The 14,446-nt window shown below is 44.3% G+C and overlaps 1 long non-coding RNA gene across 1 annotated transcript in view; it reads right to left on the bottom strand.

Moving 5' to 3' along the window:
* Positions 1-2,048: 2,048 nt before the first annotated feature.
* The window catches only part of LOC121020163 (uncharacterized), a 108,228-nt gene continuing 95,830 nt past the window's right edge, over positions 2,049-14,446 (bottom strand). The window contains exon 12 of the long non-coding RNA XR_005785986.1: positions 2,049-2,431. This is a non-coding gene — a long non-coding RNA (uncharacterized LOC121020163). The remainder of the gene's footprint in view (positions 2,432-14,446) is intronic.

Here is a 14,446-nt window from a genome sequence, read left to right as displayed (position 1 = left end):
ATGGACACGTGAGAGAAGGAATGCACGCTTTGTACGTGCATTAAATCCCTTCTCTCATAAGAGAGCATGTGATCTGAAGGGAAGGAAATTCAATGCAACATTTATTACGTACCTACAACTGAATTATGCTAGACACTGTCAGAAACAAATCGGTGAATGAAAATAGTCATTGTTCTCCAGAATTCATTATCAGGTAGCGGAGAATGATGTGCACATAAATAGCTCTATTACAAGGCATATGGAGATAAATGGGTTTGCTCATTTTGTAAGCTTCAAAGACAACAGGTATAATGTGGTTTATATAACTTCCACTTTCAATTAAAAAAACCCAAAATAATCTTCATGAGACACGAATAACCCTATCAACATGGATGATAAGGGAGCATTTCTTAATTCTTCCTATGTATAATTAATAGAGTCCTTCTCGATAGAGTAGGATATGAAAGGAGATAATAGCATTTCAGCTTTCATGTGGCGACTTCTAGAATGTTGATGCTTGTCGGTAAGAAAGATATTCCAGGAAGGTGGAACCATATCAGCAATTATTTACTGTTCATTGAGTTTGAAAATTAAGTAACCAGAAAGCTTAGCAAACGTGGTCTCTTTGCCTCGACTACGTGAAATCCAGATTAAACCGGGTTAAGGCATGACTTCGGGGGTCAGGAGATAGTAATACAGAAAGGAGACACAATGGCCAAAGCAAGATGAGGCCACGATGTTGAAAAGTTACTATTATTATAATTTTTGGCTAAATGCCAAGGACTTCGATTCTCTCCCATAGCACAAAAGTCTGAGTGCTATGCCTAATTTTTTGAATATTTGATTTATGGTGCATATTTAAGAAAAGTATTCCCACAAATACAATGACAGGTGCCCCAAATCTCTGGACAAAATGGAAGATGCCTCTAACCTTTGTAATACCCCGAAATGGTGTACGTCCCGAATTTTTTACAGGCATACCTCAGAGATATTGCTGGTTTTGTTACAGACCACTTCAATGAAGCTAATATCTCAGTAAAGCGAGTCAAGTGAATTTTTTTTTTTTTTGGTTTTCCGATGCATATATAAGTAACGTTCACATAATACTGTAGTCTATTAAGTGTGCAATAGGATTATGTTTAAAAGAACATGCCCATACCTTAATTGACAAATACTTTGTGGCTAAAAAATATGCTAATCATCATGTGAGCTCTCTACGAGTTGTAATCACTGATCACAGATGACATTTTTATAGATATATAAACATATTGATATACAAACATCTATGTTTATTTATATGTATATACAGATACACATGCATCATACGATACACCTTGAAGAAGTGATACGTATATGTCACGTATGTAGTTATGTGTATATACACATGCTATCTATTTGAATAAATAGGAAATTAAATAAATCATATAATATACATTTTCGTGGAAGCAAAAATAATCCAAAAAATCTGTCTACTTTTCCCAATTATATAAACAAAACATGGGGTGCCTGGGTGGCTCAGTCAGTTAAGTGTCTATCATAATGTCACAATTTGTGAGTTTGAGCCCCGTGTCGGGCTCTGTGTTAACAGCTCAGAGCCTGGAGCCTGGAGCCTGCTTCAAGTTCTGGTTCTTCCTCTCTCTGCCCCCCTCCCTCACTCAAGCTCTGTCTCTCTCCCTCTCTCAAAAATAAACATTAAAAAAATTTTTTAAAGCAAAACAAGGACGCCTGGGTGGCCCAATTGGTTAACAGTTTCGCTCTCGATTTCAGCGCAGGTCATGATCTCATGGTTCGAGCCCCACATCAGACCCTATACAGTGTGGAGTCTGCTTGGGAATCTCTCTTGCTCCTCCTCTCCCTCTGTCCCTCCCCTGCTGGCCCCCACACTCTCTCTCTTAAAACACATAAACTTTTAACAAAGAAGGTAATTACTTGCAAAAAGGCATCTATTACATCTATAAATTTATACAAGTAAATCCTTTACTGTTTTTATATTTTGGCACAATATGGTGTTTGACTTTAGCCAAACACAAAACTAGATAGCCTGCCAAAAAAGGGGAGGGAGAGGGGGATAATTGAGACAAATTCATGTATTTTTATTGAAACCACACCATACCCAGTTCCACTAAATGCTAGTTTTAATGCACGCCACATTTTACAAGCCCGAAACCTCACTTACATGTTGGAGGCACAATTACATTTGCAGGAAGAGTAATGCTGAATACAGAATGTTCTTTTCTTTCTGCTGAACAGAATATAAAGTGATCGCGAGCTCGCGGGACCTGCTGCGTTAGATGTAGTCCATTAACAAAGGACCCGACTGGAATTCATCAAGTCCTCCTGGTTTTTAAACCTTGCTGTCAGCCTGGGTGTAAGACAGCGACGTTGAAGTTTGCACTCCGAGAACTTTACGTATCGTGTTGGCTTTTATGCTATCTGAGTGGATTAGTCAATGCTTCAAACTAAAAGCGTTTCATCAGAAGCACTGCTAATGTTATACGTCTTCCATTTCACAGATCTCAGTACAAAATGCTTTCACACAATGTCGGTGGAACAGGTTAAAATGTGATGTGGCATGTGCTGTGTTACACACAGGAGTCCTAGAAAACGCCTCCCCACCAAGATTTATGTGATTAAGGGGAGGCTAGGAACATAAGCAATGAAAACACCAAAAATTCAGGAGCGATCAGCACTCTTACTATTCACTTAAGGTTGAGTAGATCAAGGATTTCCTTGATCCTAGTAACCGAAGTTACTCTTGCAGGGACGTCCCGATTATTAATCAAAACATTATTTATTAATGTACATTTTTGAGAGTAGATTGAATAGAGTCCATTTCTAGAAACTCATTGGTGCATGTCTGCCTTCATAAATAAGTGCCATAAATGGGAAGTTGGTCTAAACGCAAGCCCTTGACACGATGCCAAGGAGCACTGAGTAATCACCAAGTTAAAAATTTTCAAGTCAAAGGTTTATTCGTAAATTCTGAACACTGATTTCTTGGTCACTTCCCAATGGCATTTCTTGAACATGATAACATGTATTATTTGTGTGTGTATTATGTATATATTATTATGGTGCATATCCATGAAAGCATATATATATATATACACACACACGGATGTGTGTGCATATACATATGTATGTATATATGCAATACATGAATATATATGCATATATACATGCATACACATGTATGTATGTGTGCATATCCATATGCATAGGTACATGCATATCCATGAATATATATGTATATATATGCATATTCATGGATGGGTGTGTGCAAATACATGCACATATCTATATGCGTGTACACATCCATGTATATGCATGCATATATACATGTATATATGTATATATGCATGCATATACATGGATATGTGTGTGCACACGTGTATGTGTATATCCATTAATATATAGGCCTACATACATGCATATACCTGTGTGCATATACATATATATGTATATACACCTTTTACATATACACATGGGTGTTTATACATATATGTATATGCTTGTCCATGCATATGCATACACATGCCTACAGTTGTCTATGAACTCACTAGTCTTATCTTAATTGAATTCAACATTTATGCACAGATGCAAGTACATAGATACTATATATATATGACATATGTGATTATATATATGTCATATATATGTATTACATACATGTGTATGTAATATGGTAGATGTAATTACATGTAACTCCATGTATAATTATATCCACATCTAATTATATTTTCTCAACCCAACTTTCTGCAGGCATAAACAGCAAGTAAATAAACCTTGGCTAGAGCAGACGCAAACCCCAAATTTCCGCTGCATTTTCCAGTATCTTTTGAAGTTCTGTGCTTGATTTTCCTCCAAGAATTCTGCAGGTTGGTAACTAAAGTATTAGTTCTGACAGACACCCACGAACGCGTGTGGGTCCCCAGCCAGGTCCCCGTTTTTCTCCTTTGAGGAACCCGCATCCCTCTACATGTGTGAGGTAGACCAGATACCTCACTATGCTCTGGGAATCCATTGTAATGTTGTGGTTCTGGGGTCCTGAGGCTGGCAAGGGGGTCGTCCCACTGGTCAGGGCCATGTTTACTTCAAAGGATGGCTTGAAATTGGACTCTTGTCTCCCTCTCAAAAAACCCCACAAATTTAAACTAGAAAATCTTTTTCACGTAGAGTACATTCTGTGAGCTCCATCGTCAATGCCGCGCACTCATCAACAGGTTACTGAAGTGGGTGCAGTAATAGACCATCAAGGCAAGGGAATTTCTGGTCGGTTATTTTTCTTTGAAGAGATGCTCGAATGCGATGGTAGAAGGCACTTCAATTAGTAATCGCAGCGCAAGGCTCAGTGAAGGCAGTGGTTTGGCAATCCACATACGGCCGCAACAAGCCAGTTTAATTGGCTCACCGGCGGTAAGAACCTAGTGTGGTAGATATTTCTTACCATGCTATGTATGGATCCTTAAAGAAAGAAAATCTCTGATTCCAAATGTTATTTCTCAGCTCAGGGTGTCACCAGGAAAGAAAAGATTGTCCTATTTACCTTAAAAATAAGCTGTAATTTTTTTTTATGGACCCAGGCTTGCTATATGTGAAATTGATGAGGTATGTGATCCTGTGGTTTCAACAAAGCTTGACGTGCACCTTTCCTCCATGTCTAGTCAGGTTGATGGAGAGGAGGTGAGACTCCAGGTACTGGAGTGGGAACATTTCAGGATATTCCCTCACTCATAAATACTCAGGATAGGTGAATGAGGCTGCGTCCACGTTGCTGGAACACCTTGTAACATTCTCACCTGAGATGTCACCACACCTGACATATCACCTCACCTGACGTATCATTCTACCCGAGATATTACCTCACCTGACGTATTACCATACATGAGTTGTTACCTCACCTGACACATCACCTCACCTGAGACGTTACCTTCGAAGGGACTGTCATCTCTCTCTATGCCCCACCCCTTTCCTTTCCCATGGTCTCCAGGACTGTCCCGAAAGTCAGATCCCAGCTGGCCCTGGGGTCATTTGTATGAAATGAATCCAGGCAGAAGAGAAGAATGCACTCAAATGAAGGCAATATTTTGCTGTTTTTTTTCAATCACAAAATCTGCTGGGAATATGTGTGGAAATGGAGAGAGATTGTGAATGTACTAGTCAAAGAGAGAGGAAAATTATTAAAAATTAGTTTAATTTTATTTCTATGGCTGCATCTACAAGAGCACCTGGGAGTGCCTTGAACTGTTTGGTGTGTTGACTGAATACTATGTAAGGTGAGATGTCGGAAAGTCGCCGGTGTGATGTGAAAGGGGGTGTATGAAGATGCGAAGACTCTGGGCATGCGTGAGCTGTCTGTGCTCTCTATGGGGGTGCAACATTCTCTCCCTTTTTAAGACCACCAAGAAGAATATTGATAAGCGAACCTAGCCCTTGTCAAAAGTGCTGTTATGTGTATGCAAAGCGCTATGGACTGGACCGTGTTCTCCCCAAATTTATATCTTGAAGCCCTCACTTCCCAATGTGACTAGATTTGGAGATAGGGCTTTGATGAGGTAATTAAACCTCAGTGAGGTCATGACTGTAGGGTTCTAATTCAATAGGATTGGTGTGCAAGGAAAGGCCATGTGACACAACAGCGGGAGGGTGGCTCAGACTCTATGTCAAGCAGAGAGAAGCCAGCTCTGCCCATGCCAAGATCTCCAACTCCAGCCTCCAAGACTGGGAGAAAGGAATATCTCTTGCTTAAGCTGCCCCGTCCGTGGGAGTTTGAGGAATAGACATCGAGGACCAGTGTGGGAGCCAGTAGGTTTCACTCAGAGATCTTTGATGACCCTAAGCTATCACAACATCCCTGGGGACCAAACAGAGACGCTGCACATGTTAGGGTCCAATGTTGGGGAAAAAAATAATTACGACGAGTGGGCAGTTCTCTTCTGGCACATGCTGCCTCAACTGTACCCAGACCTACATTATTTCCAGACTGGGAGTCATCCAAGAAGGGCCCTGTGAGTACATGCAAGGGTTCCCAAAGGGAGTCAAAAGCATTTACAAAAGTAACGTTACATGAAGAACTAAAAACATCAGACTTTTCAAGATTCATGGGCCACTGGCTCTGACTTCGCACATATCCTCCTTGGCTCAGAATGATTCTCTTGTAACTGAGAATGGGGACTTTTCGGAGAAGGGGCGTCCATTAAATGGAGTTGTGCTACAAATCCACCTCACCTTGGGCAAAGTAGGTCCAAGCCAGCGTGTCACTATTTCCCCTGTTTCTGAATGTATATTTGACTTGATATGCTTGATAACTGGCAGGGACCTGAACATTGGCTTTTTACCTTCAAGTCCGGATTATAATGGCAGGACCTGTCAGGTTTCTCCTTCTTACCAAAATGGTAAACCCCACCAACAAGAGGTCCCTAGAAAATGATGGAGATTCATGCTGTCCTTACAGTCTTGCAATAGGTAGGGGTAGTGGTTCTTAATGTATACTTGTTATGAGCTGAATTTTGTCTACTCAAAACGAACATGTTGAAGCCCTAACCCACAGGACGTCTGAATGGAAATGAATTGGGAGACGGGTCTCGGAAGAGGTGATTAGGGTAAAATGATGTTATACAGGTGGGCCCTGATCCCATGGGAGTGAGGTCCTTATAAGAAGAAGAGATTAGGACACAGACATGCACAGAGGGATGACCTTGTAGGACACAGGGAAAAGACGGGGTCTACATGCCAAGGAAAGAGGCCTCAGGAGGAACCAGCCTTGCACCCGCCTGAATCTCAGACTCCCAGCCTCCAGTACTGCGAGAAACCAATGGCTGTTTAAGCTACGCTGTGTGTGGTATTGTGTTATGGCGGCCGTAGCGAACTAAACCAATGCCAATTCAATGAGCCTCTTGGGCTTGGCTGAGGACTGGCAGGTTGTGTGGCGATTTCCTGGATCATGGTGAGCTTACTCATACGGTGTTGCTAATTTCTTTGCTGATCCACAAGTGGCTTATGTCGACCCTGAAATCTGGGAAGCATCTATGGATACGGGAAATTCTTTTGTGTGACTTTCCTAATCATCACAGCTCAAGTGTTGGAGGCGGATAGTTCAAGAAGCAGGACCTAGTAAGATATGCCATGTATTGCACAGACTTGCCCCTCCCCCCCCAAAGCTATCTTTATTGGAAGGATATTTGGTCCCTGTCCTATCTTAGGAGTCAGACAGTCTTGATTCTATCATGGAGTCAGACATATTCCTCGCACACAGTCTTGATTCTATCATGGTGATAGGACCTGTAGAGCAAGAAGAAGCAATTGCCTTGAGAGCCTTGGAGAGAAATGTTAACCAAGGGCAGCAAATGAATATCACACACACAAAATTAAGGGATTGGCTTCTCGGGTAACATTTTTGTACGGTCTGCTGGCTGAAACTTGCCAGGGCATTTGATCTAAGTTGAGAGAAGAGGTGCCCCATTTGCACCCCCACTTTGGGTTTTTGAGATAACATGCATTTCACTTGAGTACAACGTTCCTACTGCATCCACTGAGTTATCTGAAGCACTTCACTGCTTTGACAGAGACTCGCATTAAGGAAAGGAATTTTTAGCAGGTCGAGGAGGCAGTGTGAGAAGCCATGTTACTTGGCATTGATGACCCGATAGCACCAGTAGAGTTTGCCGAATCAGAACCCACTAGGAGTGTCTACAGGGGGACAAGAGTGAAAGACTCAAGGTTGTGAACGAAGCGTCCCAGTGCAAACCAGCTTCAGGATGGCTTTTTGAGCCCCAGAAGACAGAAAGAGAGGCTCATGTGGAGCTTAATGACCACGCGACCCAGGCCCCCATCAAGAACTGCCCGTCCGCACAATCATGAAGTTGGTGTGGGTCATTTTGCGGAAGGAGAGTAATTGGGACTGAGCATCCACAGTTTCTGAGGGTGGACGCAGGACCTAAACGTGAAGGAACCGTGTGTGTTCCTCATTCTGCTGCACTGCCTATCCTTCCAAAATCTACACCTAGCAGCCTCATGAGGAGTCCCCATGACCATTTGATCCACAGCGGATCCTCTGCTGATTTACTGATGACTCCAGAAGCAGACAGCCATAGACTTGTGGCCCGTTGGTGGCTTTCAGGTACTTAAAATGGTGTGGGGGGCTGTCCTCAAGGAGGAAAGTAAGCTTGCCAGTGAGAAGAATTTCAGGGAGGACCACTTGGGGTCCACTTGCTGAAAGACAGAGTTGGCCACAAAGAAGCATCTACGACTGGTACTAAATACCTCTGTTTCCATTTCCCCTGCAACTTGGCATGGGGTGTTGGTAGGATAAGCTCACCATTTAGCCCATTTAGGAGATGAATGTGAGGTGGGCACTTAGGGGTGGAAGTGACCAACATGAATAGAAGCATGAAGGACCATTAGATATTGGGTTGACTGTTGAGTTGACCGTTGGGTCTTGGGTGTTTGTTTAACCTTGGGGAGCTGAGGCAAGGTTTCTTTCTGGGTTCAAAAATAATTTGGTAAGAATTGTCTTAAGGTGTGGTTAACCATTTCCTCTGGCTTGATCCTTTCTGCGCAATCTTATGACTTGGTTGTCTACCTTCTTGGATATTCAGAAAGATACTACCATGTGAGCACCATTTAAAATTAAATTAAATTTTTTTTTAATTTTTTTTTCAACATTTTTTTTGTTTTGTTTTTTGTTTTTTTTTAATTTTTGGGACAGAGAGAGACAGAGCATGAACGGGGGAGGGGCAGAGAGAGAGGGAGACACAGAATCGGAAACAGGCTCCAGGCTCTGAGCCATCAGCCCAGAGCCTGACGCGGGGCTCGAACCCACGGACCGCGAGATCGTGACCTGGCTGAAGTCGGACGCTTAACCGACTGCGCCACCCAGGCGCCCTAAAATTAAATTAATTTTTAAAATTAATCTTGGGGCCAAGCAGAACAAGGACATATAAATCTCTAGTGACTTGTCTAATAGTTCTTTTTTTTTTTTTTAATGTTTTTAATTTTTTTTTTTGAGAGCAAGAAAGTGTGAGTAGAGGAAGGGGCAGAGAGAGAGGGAGGGACAGAATCCCAAGAAGGCCCCACACTGTGCAGAGTCTGACTTGAGGCTTGCTCTCACAAACCGTGAGACCATGACCTGAGCTGAAATCAAAACTGGGACAGTTAACGGACGGAGCCACCCAAGGGCCCCGTGCAATAGTTCTTCTTAAAGTATGACTCTGGGGGCGCCTGGGTGGCTCAGTCGGTTGGGCATCCGACTTCGGCTCAGGTCATGATCTCACAGTCTGTGAGTTCGAGCCCCGCGTCGGGCTCTGTGCCGACAGCTCAGAGCCTGGAGCCTGCTTCGCATTCTGTGTCTCCCTGTCTCTCTGCCCCTCCCCTGCTCATGGTGTCACTTTCTGCTTCAAAAGTAAATAAAGCATTAAAAAGTTAAAAAAAAAAGTATAACTCTGTTGTTATTGAATTCACAAACATGTATAAATGAAGGCAATTGGCTTAAGGCCCTCCTCCTGTGGTGCCAGAGGGAGAATGTAAGGTAAATGAACACACGTTTCTACTGATTTCACGAAAGGCGTCATAATGCGAGGAGGCTCTACATGCCCATTGTGCAGGAAAGGTGGTCGGAGAAATGTGTCAAAGAATAATAATAGTAAAAGAGGTAAGAGGGAGGGAATGCGCAGGAAACAAGGGGGATAGGGGTGAATCTACAGAGGGCTAGTAGAGGGCTTGAATATCCGGGCTTCCGCAGGGAGCCGCACTGGCTGGGGCACAGGCGTGTGTTAGTGGGAAAAGCAGTGGAGAATTGCACACATAGTTCTGTGGGCCGTGGCAGTGTTGAAAGAGAAATGGTTTGACATGATCCCCCCCCCCCCCCGCGGGAACTTGACCACTCACCAGCAGGGCAGGAATTAAGGGTGAGGGGCAACAGAAAGGAACCCTTACGGAGACCTCAGTTGTGCCTCGGGAGACATAAACAAAACCAGCCTTCCGCACACGAAGCGAAGCGTCCCAAAGCTTTTTGTACGGGAGCAGAGATAAGGGCTTCTTCACTCTCCACAGACCCCAAATGCCAGAGTTTGTTTATGAGAGTGGCAAGGAGGCAAGTCAAGGAAACACTGTCTGTTCTAAAAACGCATACAATGGTTGTACGCATAAGAGACTCTTAAAAACTGAGAACACGGGGCGCCTGGGTGGCGCAGTCGGTTAAGCGTCCGACTTCAGCCAGGTCACGATCTCGCGGCCCGTGAGTTCGAGCCCCGCGTCAGGCTCTGGGCTGATGGCTCAGAGCCTGGAGCCTGCTTCCGATTCTGTGTCTCCCTCTCTCTCTCTGCCCCTCCCCCGTTCATGCTCTGTCTCTCTCTGTCCCAAAAATAAATAAACGTTGAAAAAAAAAAATTTAAAAAAAAAAAATAAAAAAAAAATAAAAACGCATACAATGGAAACAGGAACACAGGGACGGCTGCAGAAATGAAAACAGAGTGACAACCCAGGTGGACCCTACTGTTCACAGAGAAGATAAGGGGAAATACTCAACGCAGAAAAGAGCCTTTCCGAAAGCAGCCAGTGGTTTAGAACACGTTTAGAGAAACCTGAACACGTTCTAAGTGCCCGCCTCAGCGACTCACGCAGAAATCCAAGCTAATCTCTCCAGGAGTAGGCACGGCAGCTTATGCTGACCATGAAGGTGACCTAGAGCATGGGGACCTCAGGGCGAGGGGCGGCCCACCGAAGGATGACATTCGAGGGGGCATTTCCTCAGCCCACCGGCCAGGCGATGAGCTAGCTGCAATTCTCTGCTCTCCAAGCCCAAGGGAGTCTGGCAAGGCTGACCACCAGGGTGCACCTGGCATTCAGAAATGAGGGTGGTGCCCTCCCTGGGGGTGGGTAGAATACCTACAGCTCAGGCAGTCTGTCCGCACCTACCCCACCTGCCGAATACAAGTCCACCCTGCGGTCATGGGGCAGCAGGCAGATTAGAAGTAGATCGTTCCTTCTGGGGTATTTGCAAGTGGTTCCCAGTCTCAGGCACTTCTCACTCTGCTGAGGGCCAGGATAGAAAACCAGAGATGGGGTGCTGTGTGCCGGATGGGCTATCTGGTAAACCTGGAAAATAACCTCATGAGCATGGAGGCTAGAGGCTTCTGTCCTGGGTCCTACTTCCCAGGACCCAGTTCTGATCATCCGCCGTCCCGATTTCTCCCTCCAAGGACACCAAAAGATCAAAGACCTGCACTTCATTTTAGATCCCATTCTGGGTACCTGGGACCCTGGAAATCTCTGCTTCAAAGACATTGTCTACATCGACTTCCATGGCCGGTGTCTTGTTCAATGAACCACACACTCGACCACATTACTGTTCTCACTGGTGATCATGTGGCTGCTGTAGGGAATTGATGGAGTATGGGCACCCATGGAGGACAGGACTGGAGCGTGGATGCGTGTTAAGGGGATGGATGGAGTATGGGCATCCATGGAGGGCAGGGCTGTTGTGTGGATGTGTTAAGGGGTGGATGGACAGTGAGGGTTAGGTGGAAGGTGACTGTGCAGGCGGAGATGTCCCCGTGTGGGTGCTGAAGAGGTGAGGGGCCGGACGTGGAGGTGGAAATCACTAGGGGTGTCTCAGGAATGGGCACGCATCGCACAGCCTTCCCCAAGTGTGAACTGGCCTTGTAGGCTGTTACAAAGGTGTGCTGACGGCTCAGAGCCTGGAGCCTGCTTTGGATTCTGTGTCTCCCTCTCTCTACCCCTCCCCTGCTCACTCTCTGTCTCTCTTTCTCAAGAATAAATGAACATTAAAAAATAAAAAAAATAAAAAAAAAGAAAGTAGTCAGAAGTACACTTGGGCAGAGTTCTTTGTAGGGTTTCAGGAGACAAAGACATCAAGTGCTGTATTTAAGACGGGGTGCTGCCTTAAAACCCAATCCTGGCTGCATTTCAGTTTCGTAAGAAACCCAACGCTGCTGGTGGATTTGGCATATGCCGGACGTGAGGGAGTTAAGAAAGTCAGTGAACCAGATTTCAGGCGATACTGAAGTCTTACAAGCACTGAAGTCTTTTTTTTTTTTCTTCCCAGAGAGCAGACAGCATTAAATAGTTTCTTATGAGCTAAAAGAATGTCACAGGAAAAGCATCCCAATCTCTCAAGGCTCACTGGTCAACCAATTTCTTTCTACCTTGGCAAGATGACGGTCTGGCTCATTATTTTCCTGCATATCCCTGTTATCTTGTGATAGGCAAACAATTTATTTTTAAACAAAGGTCAAACAAATTATCAGCTTTGGACGTTTGCGCTCGGGCAGAACATTGACGTGGCTGAATAGATACAATGCACGAGAACTGTAAGGCAAAAGATTTGGGGCGACCTGGGAATGACAACCTCTCATTTTTCTTCCTTCCTTCCTTCCTTCCTTCCTTCCTTCCTTCTGTTCTTTGCCTGCTGTTGACATTTTGTTATATTTGCATCTTTCAAAAATTTTTTATATTTTTTAATGTTTGCTTATTTTCGACCAAGCGACAGATCATGAGCAGGCGAGGGGCAGAGAGAGAGGGAGAGACACAGAATCCAAAGCAGGGTTCAGGCTCCGAGCTGTCAGCACAGAGCCCAGTGCAGGGCTGGAACCCATGAGCTGCTACATCATGACCTGAGCTGAAGTCGGATGCTTAACCGACTGAGCCACCCAGGTGCCCCTGTATTTGCATCGTTTTAATGGGTACTAGATGTTCCTTCTTTTTCTTCACCTAGCAGACAATAGCACTTTCTTCTATGTCTGCATCGATTGGAGTAGTGCTCCTAATAGCACGTTTATTATTTATGTACGCATTATCTTTAAAGGCTGGGAAGAAGGGAAAGGGAGGAGTTTTTAAAATACATTAAAATTCATTTCCACTATTTTTTTTTAAATCTTTTTTTTTTTCAACGTTTATTTATTTTTGGGACAGAGAGAGACAGAGCATGAACGGGGGAGGGGCAGAGAGAGAGAGGGAGACACAGAATCGGAAACAGGCTCCAGGCTCCGAGCCATCAGCCCAGAGCCCGACGCGGGGCTCGAACTCCCGGACCGCGAGATCGTGACCTGGCTGAAGTCGGACGCTTAACCGACTGCGCCACCCAGGCGCCCCATTTCCACTATTTTTAATAACACTTTAATTATTCACGAATGTAAACATGACATATGCAAAGGCAAATATCATCACCAATTACTATCTGGAGTGAATTCTATAGTGGAGGCATACAGAATGCATGACGCATCCATTTAAATTTAAATTCATGTTATTTATTTCCTTGGATGATTGCACTATGATTTGGTTAATTCTTCCCTGTTGTGGCACATTTAACTGGCTTTCTTTCCCTTCTTTGCTTTTATTTAAATCTTGCTAAAAATAAGGCGAAAACAAGTACATGTGTACGTGGGGACTCTAAATCTGGTCCACTGGTTTTCTTAGAGTCCATTCGCAGGAGGGCTGTTGCTGGATAAAATCATGGTGTTCATTTTGGAGGTGTAGCTATTTTCTTAATTGTCCATCATAACCAAATTGTGGCTATCCTAGGAATTCAAGAATGGTTGATCATCAGAAAATATATGAATATGACTCAATCCATTTACAGAATAAAGGGCAAAAAATACATCTTTAAAAATAGGTCGCTTATTTATTTATTTGTTTATTTATTTATGAGCCAGAGGGAGGCAGAATACGAGCAAGGGAGGAGCAGAGAGAGTGGGAGACACAGAATCCAGAGCAGGCTCCGGGCTCTGAGGCATCAGCACAGAGCCCGACACAGGCCCCGAACCCACGAACCATGAGATCGTGACTTGAGCTGAAGTTGGACGCTTAACCAACTGATCCCCCCAGGCGCCCCTACTTTAAATAGGTCTTTAAAGTATCTTTTTTTTCCCCCACCAGGAGACCATAATTTAGTCCATAACACTGTTGTAAAGAGATGTGGGAACGGGCTGTCCTGTTTCCTGGTTGAAAGTGATGCCATGGGCCAGAGAGGGAGAGTTAGAAGGTAAGTACATGGCTTTGGGAAGGACCTGAATTTGAACTTCAGCATGTCTCCTACATGTAACTGGCCAGAAATGAGTGTCGGGGCCATGTCTGGAAGCAAAAGAGGTTGAGGAAGTGTTTCAGTGCACAGCCTTGTGCCCAGACCCATCGTGGAAGATGGTCATCTAAGAGGAAGGAGGGAGGCATAAATGGTACCCTACATGGCTCCCCACAGACTCTGTGAGGAAACATAAAACCCAAAGGTACCTGCACTGACTTCGGAGCCACGCGGCTATAGCATAGACCTGGCATCTTTCAGACCTGTGTCTGAGGATGATGGCAACTTTACTGGCCCAGAGTTTTCCAGAATCTGCACTGTGTAACACTGGAGCATCCTTCTGATGGGTTCATTTACTTGGCCTAGCTCGTTTATGTTACTGTTGGAGAAGTTTATGGATTCTTCCCTATCGTCACCTCCACGGAATGGCAG

This window comes from Herpailurus yagouaroundi, unplaced genomic scaffold (genome assembly GCF_014898765.1).
Source record: "Herpailurus yagouaroundi ecotype Mexico unplaced genomic scaffold, PumYag 248, whole genome shotgun sequence".
NCBI classification, from domain to species: domain Eukaryota; kingdom Metazoa; phylum Chordata; class Mammalia; order Carnivora; family Felidae; genus Herpailurus; species Herpailurus yagouaroundi.
Note: the sequence above shows the minus strand (reverse complement) of the source record. Positions and strands in the feature narration are given on the sequence as shown.